Source organism: Thamnophis elegans, chromosome 2, assembly GCF_009769535.1.
Source record: "Thamnophis elegans isolate rThaEle1 chromosome 2, rThaEle1.pri, whole genome shotgun sequence".
NCBI classification, from domain to species: domain Eukaryota; kingdom Metazoa; phylum Chordata; class Lepidosauria; order Squamata; family Colubridae; genus Thamnophis; species Thamnophis elegans.
In genome coordinates this window covers 150,006,213-150,022,687 of record NC_045542.1, presented here as the reverse complement: position 1 = coordinate 150,022,687, position 16,475 = coordinate 150,006,213, and the positions used below count along the sequence as shown (strand labels likewise).

At 41.7% G+C, this 16,475-nt stretch overlaps 1 protein-coding gene across 1 annotated transcript in view; it reads right to left on the bottom strand.

Moving 5' to 3' along the window:
* LOC116503304 (zinc-binding protein A33-like) overlaps positions 1 to 16,475 on the bottom strand; it is a 902,198-nt gene that overhangs the window by 176,221 nt on the left and 709,502 nt on the right. The window lies entirely within an intron of this gene.

Sequence of the window (16,475 nt, the reverse complement as noted above, 5' to 3'; positions counted from 1 at the left end):
AGAACAAACGGTGGCAGCTTGGTCACCATTAAGCCAATCTCAGAGAAGATCAAGAACTCAATTGTTTAACCCAGAATTGCATTTATTTTCTTACAAAGAAGAACGATTCTAGTAACCCATGGCCAATGCATTCTGTTTCAGTTGTAGCTTCTGAGTCAGCTTCAAATGTTGCCCCACCTAGAATGTGCTGCAATAATTGACCCACAGGGCAATGAATATGGGTTGCCCCACCATTTGGGTTTCCTTGTCCATATCCGCTCAATTGCACTCCTGAAATGATTACATCATCTATGCTAGTAGAAACTCACGAATTGAGGAGCACCCTTGCTCACTGAGGGAACTTGTAAGGCCATCTGATTTCATCACTAGAACCAACATTTCTAGTTGATTCAGTTCTACAGAGGAATTATTGAGTCTGTCATCTGCACCTCTATAACTGTCTGGTTTGGCTCTGCAACCCAACAAGACAGACACAGACTTCAGAGGATAATCAGAACTGCAGGAAAAACAATTACTACCAGCCTGCCTTCCATTCATGACCTGTGTACTGCACGAGTCAAAAAGAGAACTGTGAAAATATCTACAAATCCCTCACATCCTGAAATGTTGTTTCAACTCCTACCCTCAAAACGACACTATAGAGCACTGCACACCAGAACAACTAGACACATGAGCAATTTTTTTCCCCAACTGCCATTCCTCTGCTAAACAAATAATCCCCACAACACTGTCAATAATTTACTAAGAATGTATTACTATTATTCTTCTCTTCCTTCGTAGTATCTCTCTCTCTCCACTTATGACTATAATCATGTTGCTTGTATCTTTCAATTTATATTGTATTTATTTGATTCCTAGTATGATTTGATAGCTTATTAGTAACCTTGACTATCTCTAAGTGTTGTATCTTTTTACTCTTGATGAATGTATTTTATTTTTCTTTATGTACAATAAGGGCATATGCACCAAAGACAAATTCCTTGGGTGTCCAATCACACTTGGCCAATAAAGAATTCTATTCTATTCTATTCTATTCTATTCTATTCTATTCTATTCTATTCTATTCTATTCTATTCTACAGCCCTGGTGTTTTTGGAAGAACAGGAGTTTTGCCAGGCTATATTTAATCCGAGGTGGGGTTTTTTTTGTCCTTTCCTCACAACTCCAGGTATTGGTTCATTATTGTAGTTCTAGCTATCCCACCCAATGTTATATTTTCTGCAGACCTGGTAAGCATTCCCTTCATGATAAACTACTGAAGAATAGAAGACTCAAACCATTTATTGAGGCCTCCCCCGTCTCAATACCTCTCCAACCATACATGAGCACTTTCGAGTTTGATTTCCAAGGCACCTTGTACACCCTTAGTTTTCAAGCCCACATCTAACTAACCTGCTAATCCAAACAAATTATGATTCTCAAATGCTTTAAGGGAACCAAGATATATGATGACTGCAGAATTCCCACAATCTATTAAGGAGGTTTCCTATCAAAAATTCAGATGAGGTTAGTCTGACAGGATTTGCTCTTGATAAATTCTGCATGGTTTTGATTAGTTACTGTGTTATAATCAAGATACTTACGGATCAACTTCTTCATGATCTGCTCTGGAACTTGCCAGGTATGGATGTCTGTCAAACTGGCCAGGGTTTCCCTTTTCCACTTTTTAGGCACTGGTTCTCCTATGCTTTCATTCATTTATTATTAAATGTATTTGCCACCCATCCTATTTTGAAATTACTATGACACTTCACCACTTTGTCAGGATTTCCCCAAGATATTGCATACAGGTAAGTCCTTGACTTATTTTGTTCATTTAGTGACTGTTCAAAGTTACAACGGCACTGAAAAAAGTGACTCATGACCATTTTTCACTCTTGTGACCGTAGTTAAAGGAGATGGAATGTTGAGGCCATCAGACTGATTGAGGATGGGAGGCTGGGTTTCTTCTAGGTTGCAATTCCCTTGTAAAGTTGCAATTCCCTTGGACTGAACTGAGTGAGGAGTGAGTGAGTGTGTTTTTTTTTCTCCCCAGTGTCATGTATTTCTGAATTAACCACAATGGTTCCTCAGAATAGAATTTAAATGTAGAATTTCCCTATAATTCAAACCAGGGATTCCCTGACTCTCTATTCATTCAATCCTACATCTTCTTTCTCTTTTCACAACCTCCTCATAGGGCAAATGTTTGAACTGAACCAAATTAAAAACTGAATAGTTCTGCCTTTTCTTTATTGCGGTTTCCCTTGTTCACTGAGCACTTATAGTAATGATTCTTCTCTTTTTTTTAAAACAAACAAACACTTTTTCTTCTTCTTTTGCTTTTTCACCTACACCACTTCTGTCTTGATTTTAAGTTTTCCTGATGTGGACTTCACAGTTCCTTGTTAGCTTTGTCTTCCTTGTCCATCGATCCCTTTGTCCATTTTCTCCATCTTTCCCAGTGCATGTCCTCTCCAATCCAGGAGTGTGATATCTTTTGGTTTCAAAAATTGTTCGAACCTACTGTGTGGGTGTGGCCTCCTTTGTGGGAGTGGCTTGCTGCCCATGTGACTGGATGGGAGTGGCTTGCCGCCCATGTGACCGGATATGAAGGTCAGAACCACCTTAAATTACCTCACACACAGCACTGGCATGCATAAGAATATGATGTAAACTTGTTTTTTAAAAGGCATCTTTGGTTTGTGTTAAAACAACTTCAACACACGCAATGTTCTGATTGCACCACAAATGCAATAGTCATCCTTACCTTTCACAGAGGCACTGAGTTTTATAAATATGAGCATGATAGTGTAGAATAATCATATCCAAGGACCAGTGGTGGATTTCAAAAAAATTTGGAATCTTTTCTGTAGGTGTGGCCTGCTTTCCAGGTCCACTGGTGGAACTTCTTCCAATCAGTTCGGTAGATTTGACGAACCGGTTCTACCGAATAGGTGCGAACTGGTAGGAACCCACCTCTGAACCCCCTGCTGAAGCAGGATACCTTATACATTCTGGATAAATGATTATCTAATCTCTTTTTAAAAACCTCCAGTGATGGAGCAATTACAGTTTCTGAAGGCAAATTGTTCCATTGATTAATCATTCAAACTATGAGGAAATTTCTGTTTTGTTTTAGGTTGGTGCTCTATGAATAAATGAATAAGAATAGAGATCTGTGGCTCTTTGTTCTTACATGTATCCTTTTCCCTTAATAGACCCTCACTAAGCCTCTTGTTCCCCACTTGTTCCCTTGCCTTATTCCAGCTATTAGCTTCCAATATCACATTTTCTGAATCACCCCCATGTTTTTAGCTCTTTTTCCCCTGAACTTCTCCTGTCTTTTCTTATTATTTCATGACTAATAATATGGTTTGCCAAGCTTTGATGAGGATTATCACTTAAAAAAGAAAATTAATGAACTTCAGTAAACTTTATATACATGCAGGTGGTCCATCAATTTTCAAAATATATAGGTTTTCTTTCCTTTTTTTAAAAAAGGGACCTTTTTTGAATACAGTGTGATTTTTCCCCCTGTTCAGTCATCCTTTCCACAAATTTGGCTTGAATGTATCAAAGTGGTGATGGCAGCATCAGTCAATCAGTGGCAAATGATTTCTCTTGCAAGCCATTTTGTGGGGGAACCCCTGAAGTTGGTACATTCCAATGACTTTCTGACTCTGATCCCTGAAGTTGATACATTCCAATGACTTTCTGACTCTTTCTGATTTTTGCTCCCTGAAGTTGGTACATTCCAATGACTTTTTGTCTCTTTCTAATGTTTTGCTCTGAGTGATGAAACTGCTTGGATGAAACATCTCAGATTAACAAAGTTTGGTCCAGTTGCCATGATTCAACCTTTAGATGCCTTTGGCCTGGATGATTGAGTCTTCATTGACAAATTCTCTTGCAGTTTCTTCAAAACAGACCAATCAGAAGCCGGCCTAGATGAAGAACCCTCCAGGAGCCAGATGTCTTAGATTCCCATGACGATGACATGGACCAATCAGAGATAAGTTACAAGAGGCTGGCCATCTCAGCTTCAGTTACATGTGGCAATAAATTCACTACAAAGCAGCTCGATTTCCAGCCTTGGAAATTTCCAGCCACAACTTCTGGAACAACATCAGGACACCAGGAAACTAGTTCATAGCCATTCAGGCTGAAGCTCATCCTGGCTTCGTGAGACAAGCAGAAGTAAATGTATTTCTCTTTTGGGGAGCACTTTACAAAAAGAATCATGAATATTCCAAGGAAGTAAGGTAAGGAAATAATGCACAATAAAGCAAATAGCAATCTTTTGGATACCACCCATCCATTTACCAGTTCTAAGACTTAAATTTCAATATACAGGTAGTCCCTGACTTACCACAGTTCATTTAATGACCAAAGTTACAACGGCACTGATAAAAGTGACTTATGACCCTTTCTCACATTAGGACTTTTGTAGCATCTGCAGGGTCATGTGATCAAAATTCAGACGCTTGGCAACTGGTTCATACTTATGACCGTTGCTGTGTCCCGAGGTCATTTTGCAACCTTTTGACAAGATTAATCAATAGCAATAGCAATAGCAATAGCAGTTAGGCTTATATACCGCTTCATAGGGCTTTCAGCCCTCTCTAAGCGGTTTACAGAGTCAGCATATTGCCCCCAACAACAATCTGGGTCCTCATTTTACCCACCTCGGAAGGATGGAAGGCTGAGTCAACCTTGAGCCGGTGAAATTAGAACAGCTGAACTGCAGATAACAGTCAGCTGAAGTGGCCTGCAGTACTGCACCCTAACCACTGCACCACCTCGGCTCTTTTAGGGAAGCCAGATTCACTTAACAACCATGTTACTAACTTATCAGTGGCAATGATTCACTTAACAACGGTGGCAAGAAAAGTCGTAACATAGGGCAAAACTCACTTAACACATGTCCCATTTAACAACAGAAATTTTGGGCTCAATTTTAGTCAAGGACTACCTCTAAACCCACACCAATACATGCCAGCCTTATTTAGAGCACAGATCTAAAAATAGATTGAAGAAAAAGTTATGTTTGTATTGTGTTTGATTCTTTCTGTTCACAATTTTGTGGGGTCCTTGGCGCTCTCTGAGCTTGGTTGTTTTCTTGCAGATATTTCATTACCCAACTAGGGAACATTATCAGTGCTAGAAGCGAGTAGGGTTTGGTCTCTGTTTATATATAGTGGTTTGCCCTGTCACTGTTGGTGGGAGAGTTGTTTTCTTCTTGCTAGTTCCACGATTAGATGTTGTTTACAGTTTGACTATTCATCTGAGTTGGTGGTTCTGTGATTGGGGCATTGTTATTTTTTGACTGCTTGTTTGTTGGTCTAGTGTTAATCCCCGTTTATCTGCCTGTTGATTGCTGGCAAGGAGGTGTTTTGTTTTTGTTCTGACACATGTGCTTAAGGGAATTGATAGCTGGTGTATCACCACCACCACCACCCCATTATGTCTGCATGAAGAGATAGCGGTGAAAAGCAATCTTTGCCAACATTTACAACAGGAGTCTTGTTTGAGCCTGATTTACCCTTCTAGGCCTTCTGTGTTTGCTATCTGTGTGTACAATATTGGCTATCTAAGGATAAGGCGTGGCCCATTAAGAATTTGTCATCAGCAACCAGCCCAGGAGTTGTGAGTAATTCACAAAGATAACCTGCCTCCAGCAGGAAACTTTCCCGGAAAGTTACCATGCAGAAGTGATGCAAGAACCAAAACGTCTGATGAATTGATTTTTTGAACATGATCCACTGGCCAGATAAAGCTTCCGTTTTCCCTAATAGCATATTTGAAATGTTTTGTTCATTATTTTCCTAATTGCCTGAATTTAGTGGGGTATTTTCTACCAGGCCACATCCATTCCAGAGGAGCATTTGATTTGACATAAGAGTAGAGAATTAACAGAGTTGGAAGGGACCTCAGAGATCTTCTAGTCCAACACCCTGCTCAAGCAGGAGATCCTATGCCATTTCAGACAAATCATCGTCCAATCTCTTCTTAAAAACCTCCGGTGCTGGAGCATCCACAACTTCTGTAGGCAAGTCGTTCCACTGATTAATTATTCTAACTATAAGGAAATTTCTCCTTAGTTCTAGGTCGCATCTTAGTTTCCATCCATTGCTTCTTGTTCCTCCTTCAGGTGCTTTGGAGAATAGCTTGACTCCCTCTTCTTTTTTTAATAAAGTTTTTTTTTTATTTTTTGTTCTCTCTATATACATTCACATAATTATTATTCTTTTTTTTACATTCATAAGTCTAATACATTTGTCATTCCATTTATAAAATTGTAATATTCCATTTGGGTTGTTTTGTTTACCATCCCTCGCCTATTTTGACACCACCTTCTTCTCCTTTCCTTTTCTCCCTCCCTCCCTTCTCTACTTCCTTCCTTCCTTCCTCTTTTCCCTTCCTTCTTCCCTTACCTCTCTCCTCCTCCTCTCTTCCTCTTCCTACCCTCTATCCTTCTCTCCTTCTCCCTTCCATCTTCCTCTCCTCCTCACTATCTTCCCTCCTCTTCTTCTCATCTCCTCTTCTCTCTTCCTTTCTCTCCCCCTCTCTCTTCTCTACTTTCTCCTTTCCTCCTCTCCTTTCCCTTCCTTCTTCCCTTACCTCTCCCCTACATCTCTCTACCTCTTCCCCTTCTTCCCCTCTCTCCTTCTCTGCTTCCCCCTTCCATCTTTCTCTCCTCACGTTCTCTCTTTCTTCCCTTCTTTTCCTCTCTTCCTTCCTTTTTCTATTGTTGCAGGTGTCTCTTCCAGCTCTTAATTTCTATTTTCTTGGGGTGGTATTTCCGCAAACCCAAAAATCTTTGTATATCATTTCTTGTTTTTTTAAAAAAAAAATATTTTTCTTTTTTAGTCAGACAAAAACAGACAACCAATAACACACAGAACCTTCTTCAATCATGTACAGCATGTCACTTAGTTGTAAAGTTTTTGTATATCACTTCCATAGTCCTCACTTTCAAATGTATGTAAGATCACAAATTATCAACTCATTTCAAACAAATTCTCATATCATCAATCCAGTATATTATATAAAAATTATTATAATTATTAAACCATTCATTTGACTATAAATTGCTTTTACATCCTTTTATATGAAATATCCCAAATTTGAGGTAAAACTATATAATAGCATTCCATTCAATAACATTTCATTTTTCTAACATATTCTAAATAAAAATTGATTATATTTAATAACAAATACTTTTAAGTCTCCTCTCGTAGTCCTCATTTGCAGTTTGTATAAAATTTCATATCCTCAAACGTGTACCAATATATGTATAATTATCAATATTACTCATTTATATGACTATATATATATATATATATATATATATATATATATATATATATATATATAATACTCTAAATTTAACTACGTTTGACTTAATTTTTATTATAAACTTTCACTACAACAACCTGTATCATTGCAGTAGTAGTGCAGTTTTATATCTCGTGTCATTTGTGGAATTAATATTCTGGTTGTTTTCTTAGTGGGACTTTTATGGACTTCTTTTCAAAGCTTGTTGCTCATTGTATATCTTATGAGCCCTTGAAACCCTCCATCTATTCCTTTCATCAACTTATCTTTGGTTATCACGGATATTTCAGTCAAGATTTTTCTCCTTACTTCCATCAATTTTTCTCTTTTTTCTTCTTCTGTACTTTGAGGTCTGAGGTAGAGTTCCAGTCCACCTATCTCCCCTTTCCATAGTCCACTCTTACTATTTCCAACCACGCTCAGTATGCTGTCAGTATCCACAATTTTCTTTTCTCTTTGTTCCTTTTTTCCTTCGATTTTTGGAACTCTGTCCTCAACTTTCTTCTTTTGATAAATATTCTCAATTTTTCCATCTCTTTTTGTTGTTCTTTGTTCTGCGTCATCCATTCTCATCTCAATTTCCTCTGTTATTATTAATATCGTTTGAATTTTAAACATAATCGTTTGCAATAGTGATTCACTTAACAACCATGGCAAGAAAATTCCTAAAATGAGGCAAAACTCACCTATCAAATTTCTCACATAGCAATAGAAATTATAGGGTCAATTCTAGTCGTAAATCGAGGATTACCTGTAATCTTTAAAACTAAATGTTCCCACCCCTGCCTTTTAGTTGCCCCTTCTTTGCATACAAATGACATTATCTATGCTGTTGATGGATTTAAAGCATTTTCACCTTCAAAAATCACACCCCAACGGCCACACCACTCCTATGAACAGCTGTGGAATGCAACAATCAACAAACATTACAGATTAACCTCCATAATCACCCACAACACTGTGTCATAATCAGAAGCAAAGAAGATAGGTTATGCCCAAAATTATCGGGCCTTGGATGTCTGCTCCAAGGTTACTCCCAGTTTGACTTTCAAGTTTCAACCAAGCGCATTTGGAATTACTCATAGGAAGAAGAAGAAAAGGAGGTGGGGGAAATCTTAGGAAATTGAAAATGCCCTCCACATTGTAAAGGCACAAAGGTGCTTCTGGAATTCTGTTTGGTGTATGACATGACACCCGAGAACTAAAGTGGATGGGGAAGCATCTATGGTTTTTCCCCGTTCAGTCAATATTTTGATGCTCATAATTCAATCGATTAGATTAGCCTGAGAAATAGGGAGTAATTCAAGGACATCCCGCAAATCTCATGATTGAGTAGGGATTGAAGCCTTGGTCTTCTTAGTCCTGTTGACATTAAGCCCGTGGTCAATAAATTCTGGCAACCTTAAATATTTCTGGACTTCAACTCCCAGAATTCCTTAGCCACTCTGAGGAATTCTGGGAGTTGAAGTCCACAAATCTTAAAGTTGCCAGGTTTGGAGATCGCCTGCATTCAGTTGTTCACCACATCAGATCCACCAGCCATTCTGACAAGGAAAGACTTAGATAATTCTTCTCCTATGATACCCTGACGGCTGACTATTTTTCTCCTGCCAAAGAAGAAGCAAAACTGTTCAGCCAGCCTGAAGAATTCTGGGAATTGAAATCCTCAAGTCTTAAAGTTGCCAAGGTTGGATAGCCCTGATTTAATCCCATTCTCAGCAAGAGATCATGTAAATCTGGAGATTCCTTCAAAGAAGCCTCAGTGATGTCATCTGCCAGAACACTAGAGAAATTTACAGAGGGTTTTTTCTCCTCATTTGGCCTCGAATATACCATAGCAGTCTCTTGATTATGCCATGTCTTTGTGACACTGTCCTCAACACATTCCCCTTGAGTCAGCTTAAAACCTTTCTTAGCTGTTCTAGCTTTAAATTGCAGTACAATTAGTACTGTATGGCAGTACAGTAGAAGCCATTTTAAGGTACAACAGGCTGTATCTTAACAGAACACACACCCCGAGGGGTGTTAGGGATGTCTTACCCCACAGTATTTTTTTCCGAGAGTAAGTCATCTGTATACCATGTTTGGCTGAAATTGCTCGAGGCACTCCAGAGTTCTGCTGGAACACACACACACACACACCAGAGGTGGGTTGCTGCCAGTTGGGCCAGGTAGTGGCCTGGAACAGCTGAGGGTGAACTAATACCATGGCTCTTTTGGCCTGCCCGCCCACGCTCCATACCTATTTTTATGGCAAAAGACAAATTGCGCACACACACACGGACAGCATATGGTGTCTGCACGAGCCCCGACAATCAGCATAATCAGGTAGAGTGTGCATGCGCACACACGAATGGAACAAGTGTGCGCACGATCAGCAAACTGGTAGTGAAGGTAAGTGCAATCCATCACTCACACAACCGTATATGTGTGTGTGTGTGTTTGTATATGTATATATGTATGTATATATGTATGTATGTATGTATATGTGTGTGTGTGTATACGCACACACACACACACACACACATATATATATTTAGTGTCACAACCCCTGGTAAGCCCCAATTATGGGAGGAAGCTAACAGCTTCCATTATCTGTCAATCGGCTCGTCACAAGATTCCATCACGACAGAAACCCAATATTTTTACTGTTGCCTTTGTTACACATTTTGTGTTATATTTGTGCTGATAAATAAATAAAGGGAGACTAGTATAGATCTATTTCAAGCTATTCAGCTCTCATCAGCTAGCCATACCCTTATTGGGATTCGAACCTGTGCTATGTTACACACACACACACACACACACACACACACACACACATATATATATATATATATAGTGTTACAACCCCTGGTAAGCCCCAATTATGGGAGGAAGCTAACTGCTTCCATTATATATCATATATATAAACCTATTTTTTTTTAAATGAAATCCTATTAGCCTCCCCATCCCTGCACAGGACAAGGCCGTTGCCTTCATTCTTGAGCATTGAGTGAAAGTAGGAGAAGATGATGATCTCATGTTTCTAGACTGTTTGTGATGGAAAAAAGACTCACGATATCATATGAAACAACTGGTATTTGTTTGTGAATTGTGTGGAATAATCTGGTGATAACACTTCCATCTCAAACACACAATACCACCTCTCTTGACAAGGCTCCCCTCAAGGGTCACTTCCGACATTGTCAACTCACAACTCACACCCTTGGTCGCTGTGCATCTTTGAGGTCATAAACCAGATGGTTCTTGCATCCTGCAGTGAACTCTGGAGTTTCAGGGTGAACAACAAGCTGTGGACAACTGCAGGCAGCCTTGGGTCTCCTCCATGTTTTGACAACGACCAAGTGGGGCAGGGGGAGGCAGAACAGTCAAGATAGCTGCATGGCTGTGTGGGGTCAGGGATGGGCTGCTACAGGTTCGCCTGGGTATGGGAGAACCCATAGCTAATGTTATGGCCGGTTCAGAGAACCTCCAAATCCCATCCCTGGATGGCCCTGCACACCCTGCCCCTCCCCTCCCCTCCCAGGAGTCTCCACGTGGCCCGTTTTGGATGCCAGATAAGTGCAGTGCTCATATGAAGGCTTGGGGATGGAGAAAAATGGGCCTTCTGGCTCATTTCCGGCCTCTGGAGCGCCTCCAGAGCCCGAGGGAGGTGGACTAGGTTACGCCCACCATGGCCCACCCAGCAACTGGGCAGAGAACCCGTTGTTCAGATTTGCGAAGCCCATCCCTTTGTGGGGGTGCAACTTTAATTGCACAGATACCATTTTGACTTCCCTTTGGATGCTTCTGCCAATGTTTATGTAGCGAAAAACACCACCGTTTAATTGGAGGCCAGTAAAATCTCTCTCTCTGAAAACAGGCTCCTATATCTGGGCCTTCTTAAATAGGTAACCAAAGACGGCCCAGTTCTTCCCCGAAGTATTTTCTTCTTCAAGTAAAGAAAGGGAGAAAGAAAGATGGTGTCCTCTGTGTGAACTAGGGAATGTTACAGCCTAAGTAAATATCATGATGTTTTTATAGGAAGACATTTGATTTCAGAGGATGATCTCATGACGGTGGGAGTCTTGGTTTTTTTTGAACTGTGAGGCAAGTTCACAGATGTGATTGAAGCGGAAACAAAGGCTAGGGAAAATGTGATAGCCGTCTTCCAATATCTCAGGGGCTGCCAAAGAGAAGAGGGAATCAGCCTATTCTCTAAAACACTTGAAGGCAGGACAAGAAGCAATGGATGGACAATGATTAAGGACTGAAGCAACCTAGAATTAAGGAAAAATTTCCTGACAGTGAGAACAATTAATCAGTGCAACTACTTGCTGCCAGAATGCTCCAAAGTTGGAGGGTTTAAAGAAGAGATTGGACAACCATTTGTCTGAAATGGTATAAGGTCTCCTGCCTGAGCAGGGGGTTGGACTAGATCCCTTCCAACTCTGTTATTCTGTTAAAATTAATTCGTTATACTGCAGCTAAGGGCAATATGAGCCATGGTGGTGCAATAGTTAGAGTGCAGTACTGCAGGCTACTTCTGCTGATTGCAATTTGGCAGTTCGAATCTCACCAGGCTCAAGGTTGACTCAGCCTTCCGTCCGTTCCGAGGTGGGTAAAATGAGGTCGCAGATTGTTAGGGGCAATCTGTAAACCACTTAGAGGGGGTTGTAAAACATATATGTGCTATTGCTATTACTAATAGCAGATCTGGACAAGTCATTCTGGCTGTGGCTTAAGATTTCATTGGATGAAGTTGGACACAATGCCACAAAAGTTTATATTTATATGTGGGGGAGGGGGCATTCAATTGATTTCAAAGATTTTCTATGCACCTCTCTCGTGTTCAAGTCTTTGCACCAGGAAGAGATATAAAGATTGCAAGGAAATCCTTGGACTTTGGAAAGGGACCGAATTGTCTGCAATGGTATAAGGTCTCCTGCTTGAGCAGCATGTTGGACTAGAACAGGGATCCCCTTTGCAGGTGTGGGATTCAGCTGGTGTGCACCGGTTCAGGCGAACCGGTAGTTGCAACGACTGGCTGGCCCCTCCCACCCTCCCCTCCCAGGAGTCTCCACGCGGCCTGTTCATCATTCAATATAATACAATGCAATACAATACAATAGCAGAGTTGGAAGGGACCTTGGAGGTCTTCTAGTCCAACCCCCTGCCTAGGCAGGAAACCCTATACCGTTTCAGACAAATGGCTATCCAACACCTTCTTAAAGACTTCCAGTGTTGGGGCATTCACAACTTCTGGAGGCAAATTGTTCCACTGATTCATTGTTCTATCAGGAAATTTCTCCTCAGTTCTAGGTTGCTTCTCTCCTTGATTAGTTTCCACCCATTGCTTCTTGTTCTACCATCAGGTGCTTTGGAGAATAATTTGACTCCCTCTTCTTTGTGGCAGCCCCTGAGATATTGAAACACTGCTATCATGTCTCCCCTAGTCCTTCTTTCTATTAAACTAGACATACCCAGTTCATTAAAGTAGACATACCCATCATGCCAGGTAAGTGCAGGGCCCACGCAGTGGCTCTGGGAGGGCAAAAAATGGGTCACCCAGAAGTCCGGAAACAGGCCTGTTTCCGGCCTACGGAACCAGAGGAGGCCGTTTTTGCCCGGCTGGAGGCTCGATGAAAGCCTCCAGAGCCTGGGGAGGGCAACTCCCACCACCACCATGGTACATGAGGCTGAGTAGGCCATGCCCACTATGGCTGCGCCTACCCAGCAACCTGGCAGAGAATCCATTGCTAACATTTTTCAACACCTAACCCATTGCTAACATTTTTCCCACCCCTGCCTCCGTTCATGGACATGGCGTGGCAGAAACTGGGCCACGCAAACAAGTGAATCAGTGGAATGCAAGCAGCACACAAAACCACCACCCCTCCGATCCGTGTAAGAACTTCTCTTCACGGAACTGGTCCCTAGTGCCCAAAACATCGGGGGCCATTGTACTAGAAGACCTCCAAGGTCCCTTCCAACCGTATTATTCGGTTCCACCACAAATCCGCGAAGCCTTTATCCGCGGAGACATAAGCGCGAAGACTAATTCGCGCCGTTCTAAGCGCTAAGGAAAAACGCGACCCTACCGTGATGACATTCGTGCATTCCCAAGCACTCAGTACCCTAAACCTAACCCTAACCCTAAACCTAACCCTAAACCTAACGCTAAACCTAACCCTAAACCTAACCCTAAACCTAACCCTAAACCTAACCCTAAACCTAACCCTAAACCTAACCCTAAACCTAACCCTAAAACAAACCCCTAAACCTAACCCTAAACCTAACCCTAAACCTAACCCTAAACCTAACCCTAAACCTAACCCTAAACCTAACCCTAAAACAAACCCCTAAACCTAATCCTAACCCTTACCTTAATTGAAGTCGGCTTTCTGCCGCGGCGCCGTTTTAAAGCGCCCTTCTGTTGCTGCGCTGTTGTCGCGGCAGTGATGACGCGCGGTGATGACGTCACGGCTTTAGCACCGTGATTTTATCACCGCGATTTTGACGAGCACGGTTTTGTCGTGCCACGTATTATTCTGTTACTCTGCTACAATATGGAAAACGGGCCTTTTGATCGTCACACCTCTGTCCCCACTTGTTTCGTGACAAACCAGAGGACGAGAGAAGCAAGGAAGTGAGATTGTTTGGCTTGGAGATTAAGGAGGGAAATGATCTCACCATACTTGACACCTCAAAGGAGATAGAGAAGAAATACATGCAAAGGCAATTACAGAAGTACAAAACGTTGCACCTGTATGAAAGGTATGACTGAGAGCTTGGCTTCAGGAAATTAAAAAAAAAAGTACATCCTTACAATAAAATCTGCTGGGCAAAGGTGAACTTTTGTTCTCCAGGAATGTGTAAACACCTTTCTCTTTCAGGAGTCTGTGAAATCTGTTTCTTGGAAAGACATGAGCTGTTTCCGGGATCAATAGTTAAATTTCGTTCCTTTAAAGCAGACTATAAGTGATAGTTACCGTATTTTTTGGAGTATAAGATGCACATTCCCCCCCCAAAAAAAGAGGGTGAAAATCTGGGTGCATCTTATACACTGAATACAGCGGTTTTGGCCCACCAAAACCCCACTCACTTTGCAAAAATGGACATGCAGAGGGTTTGGGAGGCTTGCAAAGTGCTCCTGGGGTCTGGGAAGGGCAAAAGCGAGCAAAAAAATGGGACGTTATTGCTCATTTGTGCCCCCCCCAGCCCCCAGGAGCACTCTACTAGCCTCCCAAACCCTCTGCATACCGCCCCCACTTTTTTTGTAAAAAACGAGACGTGCAGAGGGTTTGAGATGCCTGCAGAGTGCAAAAACTTTATTTAAAACTTACCTCTTCAAAATCATGTGTGTCTTATACTTCAGTGCGTCCTATAGTCCAAAAAATATGGTAATGTGAAATATGCAAGTGTAGCTTTAAAAAAAAATGAATTACTAGTTCTGGGTTTGGCTCTAGCTGGCAACGTGATATGCAAGAAGGGGATATTTAACACTTCATTTCCCAACCACAATAAGGATAACTATGAAGACATTTAGGGGGGAGAAATTCTATTGGTGCAACTTTATATCAATTGGTTAATCGGTTCTGATCGAAGAGCACTAATCTCATCGAAAACAAAGTTGCAGACAGAATACAAATTGTTCTTGGGCATGTAGAACGTTAGCACCCACCCCTCTCCTAGAAGAATGAAATATTCTAGGAAACGTTAAAAAGGCAGAATATTATATTTCCCTAGATGAGAAAATAAGAAATGCTTTTGGAAAGCAGCCCGCACCTTTGTTAATAGTCCCAGAAACATTGGTGCCAACCTATCTACAAGACGAAAGACTGGGCCATCTTATCTACAAAAGGCCTTCAGCTCCAGGCTGATAGGATTACATCCAAACCAGGAGGAAGTCATTAAGCCATAATAGGAATTGCCCAAGGCCCCTTCATTACATCACCCAGCAAGATTCAACCAAGCCTGGGACTCAAGACAACCTACAAAGTTACCCCTGCATGGCCCCATGGGAGTCTGACAACCAATCAGAGTACATTCCTTACACAGGAACAGGAAGCTCCAAGGCGGGGCCCAAGAGCGGGTATGAATCTCTCTGCCTCTCTCATCCATGTGCTGGATTGCCCAGGACCTCCAACAACGTGGTCCTGTCCACCATTAAACCATCTTTCCAAGCAGTCTCTGTGTTTCCAGTGTCTTTCTTCCCACTTGGAACTGAACCCAGATGGACATTTCTTCCAACAGGCATATTGGCAAAAAAGAGAAAAGAAAGAGGATATTGGTAGAGTTTTAAATTATGAGCTTTTTCAGTTGCGTCTAAGGAAGCTGCCAAGAATATTCACGATGACAGGGAGGCATTTTCACCCTCCCCAGGCTCTGGAGGCTTTTCTTGAACTTCCAGGAGAGTGAAAACGACTTCACCTGGGCTCGGGAGGCCCTCGGGAGGTCAGAAACGGGTCCGTTTCTGGACTTCCAGTACTTGAAGTAGGCCCGTTTTTCACCCTCCCAGAGCCTCTGTGCGGGCCCTTCACTTACCTGGCATGATGAACAGGCTATATGTAGACTCCTGGGAGGGGGAGGATGGGTGGGGTCAGCCAGACCTTTTAACTACCGGTTTGGCAAACCAGAAAAAAGTTAACATCCGGTTTGCCCGAACCGATCCGAACTGCCTGAATCCTACCCCTGATCCCCTGCCATCATCCCAAAGGTGTTTTTTTAGGAGGCAACTGGACTTTCTTTTTTTTTTCTTTGAAGACATTTCACTTCTCATTCAAGAAGCTTCTTCAGCTCTGACTGGATGGAGGGGAATGGAAGGATTTATACCTCTTGCAGACAGCTGTTCATTTGCATTCTTTTAGAGGGTATTTGAAGCACTTGGAGGTTTATCTGTGTCCTCAAAGTCATCTGAGTGGTGCTCCTGCTTCCTGTAATATGCAATTTTTTCCATTCCATCCCATCCCATTCTATTCTATTCTATTCGTTTTTCCTTCTGTTCAATAGTTTTCAGTTCTCAGAGACTGCCTGGACGAGTCTCTGCAATTTTCTTGGCAAGGTTTTTCAAAGCAGCTTGCATTACTTGCTTCCTAGGGCTGAGACAGAATGACAGGCTAAAGTTCACCCAGTTGAACTAACTGGTTCCTAGCCTGCCTTAACCATTGCAT